Genomic DNA, 4,908 nt, shown 5'->3' on the forward strand with positions numbered 1-4,908 from the left:
AGAAATCACAGGACAAAGTCAAGCAGATGTTTGGTTCGCTTTTGCTTTCTTTCTCAGAAGTTGTACAGGAAATCTGGGGATTCATCAGATTAACATAGCAGGCAAGTTTTTGATCTCTTCCTTAAGTTCCTTCTCCTCCCTCTCTGGTTCGCCTCCTCTTTTCCTCCTTCGTCCAGATTTGTCGCCTCTGTGTCTAGGGTTCAAAAAAGGAAAGGGGAAAGCTTAATCAGAAACAAAGGAAGAAAAAAAAAAAAAAAAAATACAAAACTACGTCGTTTTGTAGTGCTGCTGGAAGGGCCGCAGGAATGTGCGGCCGAAGATCCGAACTCTAAAAAAAAATTTTGAAATCCAACACGTATGAATTCCTTGAAAAGTCCCAACACATATGATTATTATCCATTATAATAACACTTTAATGCATTAAGAACAAGTATAAAAAAACAAAAATGTTAGAGGCCCTAAAAATTCTATCAAAAGTTTTACCAAATGTCTCACATGGGTGTGGACATTTAGTAAAACTTTTGGTAGAATTTTTGGGGCCTCTAGCATTACTCATAAAAAAAATTTCTTGAAAAGTCCAACACATATGATTATTATCAAAATATTAAACTTTAATATAATATAATAATAAAAAAAGACATTTAATTCTTTGAAAAATCCAACACATATAATTATTATCAAAATATTAAACTTTAATATAATATAAAAAAAGAAAAAAAGAAGACATTTAAAAAAAAAAGCATTTAAAGATCACAATTCACATATATAGATAATTGTAAACACAATCCGTGTATAGCACGGGTGATATGCTAGTATTATATAAGGAAAAAGAGAGTTCTAACCCACAAGCTTTGTGGAGCCTCCAATATCCCAATCCTAATTTTCTAATTTTTTGATTTAAAAAAAATAAATAACATCAGCATTTATTGTCTTCTCCCAACTCACAAACATTTTTTTACTTCTCTCATAGTTAGTGTAACACCCTTTTCAACTTCTCTTATACATTATGGTCAGTAATGGGATTGTTAAATTATTTTTATAAAAAACCTAAAAAAAATAATTTGTATATTAAAAAAATATATAAAACAAATATAAATATCTATATCTATATATTATATAAGAAAAGGGGGTTTTTAATCTATTTTTTAATTTATAAAATAGGTTAAAAAGATCTATTGGCTGATTTATTTATTTAATTATTTTAGAAATAATAATGGGAAGATAACAAAAATATTTCATAATCTCTCTCACCAATTTTTTTTTAAAAAAAAATTAAAAGTTGCATTCCTTTTCTCCCATCCAAAAAATCAGATAATATTTTTCATGAAAGTTGTGGGTATCTGTCTATATCTTATATATTATATTATTGCATAACAAAAAAAATTAAAAATTAGATACACAAACAGATAAAATTAATAAATTAAATTTTTATATATTCAGTTAAAATATTTGTTTTGCCTCTCTCAATATCCATTTTTAAATTTTAAAAATCTATAAAGTATATTTAAACAAATCTGATTTGAAAATATCTCCCACTATCATACTTTAAATCAATAAAATTCACATATCTATCACATATTTAACTCGCATCATAACTTACCTAAATAATAATAATTAAAAACAAATAGAAACCATAAATAAATTAAATTTTAAAAAAATTAAAAACCCATAGCTCTATCTAAAATAAATTGAAAAAAAAATAAAAACCACACAAAAATAAAGAAGATAAGAATTTAGATATGGATCTCAAAAAGATATAACAATATCTAAATTTAAATTTTGATTTAATAATATAATTATCTATTTTTTTTGATGTATATCTATCAAAATTTTAAATCACTTAATAGGACAAATTAATCAATTTTTTAAAATTATTGATTTTTCAATTTATAAAATAGATTTAAAAAAAACTATTGGCTGATTTATTTATTTAATTATTTTAGAAATAATAATTATCCTTTAATTTATGAATTTCAAATGGAAAGATAACAAAAATATTTCATAATCTCTCCATCTTAATTTCTCTCATCGATTTTCAAAAAAAATATTAAAACTTGCCTTTCTTCACTCTTCCCCAAAAAATAAGATAATATTTTTCATGAAAGTTGTGAATATCTATTTATATCTTATATATTATATTATAACATAACAAAAAAAAACTAAAAATTAAGTATACAAACCGATAAAATTAATAAATTGATTTTTATTTATTCAGTTAAAATATTTATTTTGCATCTCAATATCCAATTTTAAATTTTAAATTTTTTAAAGTCCTAAATAATAATAATTAAAAACAAATAGAAACCATAAATAAATTAAATTTAAAAAAATTAAAAACCCATAGCTCCATCTAAAATAAATTGAAAATAAAAAATAAAAACCATCCAAAAATAAAGAAGATAAAAATTTAGATATGGATCTCAAAAAGATATAACAATATCTAAATTTGAATTTTGATTTAATAATATAATTATCTATTTTTTTATGTATATCTATCAAAATTTTAAATCACAAAGTGGTGAAACACAACCCGTGTATAGCACGGGTGATATACTAGTATTATATAAGGAAAAGAGGGTTTCTAATCCACAAGCCTTGTTGGACCTCCAATATCTCAATATTAATTTTCTAATTTTTTGATTTTTTTTTTTTTAAAAAAAAACTTCAGCATTTATTGATTTCTCCAAACCCACAAACCTTTTTGACTTCTTCCATACCTACTACTACATCTTTTTCAACTTCTCTCATATACTATGGTTAATGATGTGATTGTTAAATTATTTTTATAAAAAATCTAAAAAAATATAGTACACATTAATGTGTACTATTTGGGCGTTGTTTTTTTTTATATTAAAAAAATATCTAAAACAAATATAAATTCTTATTAAATCTATCTATCTATATATATTATATAAGTAAAAGGAGTTTCTAACCACAAGTCTTAATTAAAAAATTTATCCTAAACTAAAATTTCTAATTTTTTGATTGTACATAATTAAAAAATCTTCTATAATTCTCATTCAAGCTATATATATATATATATATATATATTTAATATCTCTGAATTTATGACTTTTAAATGGAAAGTATATCAAATATATAAAATAAAAAATAGAAAGTATACTAATCCATTTCAAAATTTAAATTTGAGGGGCACTAAATATAGAAAGCATTCCGTTAATTTAAATTTAAAATTATAATGGATTATCCCATAATATATAAGTTTTAAATAATTATCTATTATATGATTTATCTATATATCTATATACTATTATAATTGCAAAATATTGTCATTTCATTAAGTTTGAAAGTTATAATTCTTTTTTCTCATTTTTTTAATATTTTGTTTAATTTTTTGTTAATACGTGGTACAATATGATTGGTCTATAAATTAATTTTATATTCTTAAAATAAAATTTCAAATTTGGATTTTTACGTAAATTATGTTACTATATATAATTGGAATGAGATCAATATTCATTCATTAAATTTTGCATCCTTTATTAAATTATAAAAATAAAATTTCAAATTTAAATTCTTCTTCAAATTATATTACTACAATTAGAATGAGATCAATATTCACATGTGTCATAATAATATTGGTCTAAATATAATTTGTTTTAAATACATGTATTCAAATTATTGATCGCTATTAATTTTTTTTGTCTTTTTTTATTTTAAATTTACAAAAAAAATTATATCCTTCTAAACTATAAGGACTTGAACAATAATATTTATTAATATAATTTGTTTTTTTTGGGGGGAGGACAAAAGAACAAAACATAACTTTTTTAATACTTACAAAATATGGTGAATTTTGTTAGATTTTTTTTTTTTTAATCTCAATTGTCAATTAAAGAAATTAAAATAAAGAATTTAGCTCAAATTGTTAAAAAGTTACTTTTGCTAAAATAAATTAGAAAGAAATGTTAATTTTTTTTTATTAAAAGTGCTATTTTGTGAAACTTTTTTATTTAAAAAAAAAGAGGGTTATAGGTGATAATTTATTGTTCATCTAAAATTGTTTTTAGATTAAATGAAAATATCATATTAAATTTTCTTCTTATCTTTTTTTATTCAAATACTTTTATTTTGTAAGAAAATTGTTTTTATTTTATTTAATATTTTATTGTAATTTTTAAATTAAAAAGAATTTCTAAAAAATCATATTTAAATTATTTATGCCGTTATAAAAACTTAAAATTTTCTAATATCCACTGTATTTTCTAAATATTTTGAAGAAAAATTCTATTAGAAATCTTAAGTATACCGCTTTTTCTTTTGTTTATTAATATTAAATTTTAATTAATTTTATTTAATATTTTAAAAAATAAATTAGCAAATAATTTATATATATAATTTTGTTTTGATTTCTCAAGTTATTTGGTGTTTTTGCCCAAATCCACTCAAATTTAATTTAAATTTTTAAATTTTTGCATAAGTTTTCACTTAATTAAAAATTATGTTATTCAATCTTTAAAAAAATTTAAGCTCAACTCAAGTTGTTTTGGTTGAGCGTACCTACGTTTGCAATTCTAGTAAGGGGGTTGAAAGTTACATGGTTAAATTTGTGAGAAATTAAAAAAATAATAAATAAATTGTGGGACCTAAATTGTAAATTTCAATCTTTTGAGATTTAATAATTTACATATAAAAATTTAATTATTTATATTATTTTGTATAAAAATATATTTTTAATGTTTTTACATGTTGTGCATAGCACGGATTTGGGAAGTTTGGTTTTTGGTTTTTTTTTTATTTTTTTCACTAAAAGACAAATTGGTTACAAAACTAAAAAAAATCAATCCAAACAAAATATCACATCAAACCCATAATCATTTTACTTTTTATCTCACAAACATCACATTCAACCATAAAAAAATCCAACTATCTTCCCAAACACAAAAA

Source organism: Camellia sinensis, chromosome 10 (genome assembly GCF_055761805.1).
Source record: "Camellia sinensis isolate YWXY chromosome 10, ASM5576180v1, whole genome shotgun sequence".
Classification (NCBI taxonomy): Eukaryota; Viridiplantae; Streptophyta; class Magnoliopsida; order Ericales; family Theaceae; genus Camellia; species Camellia sinensis.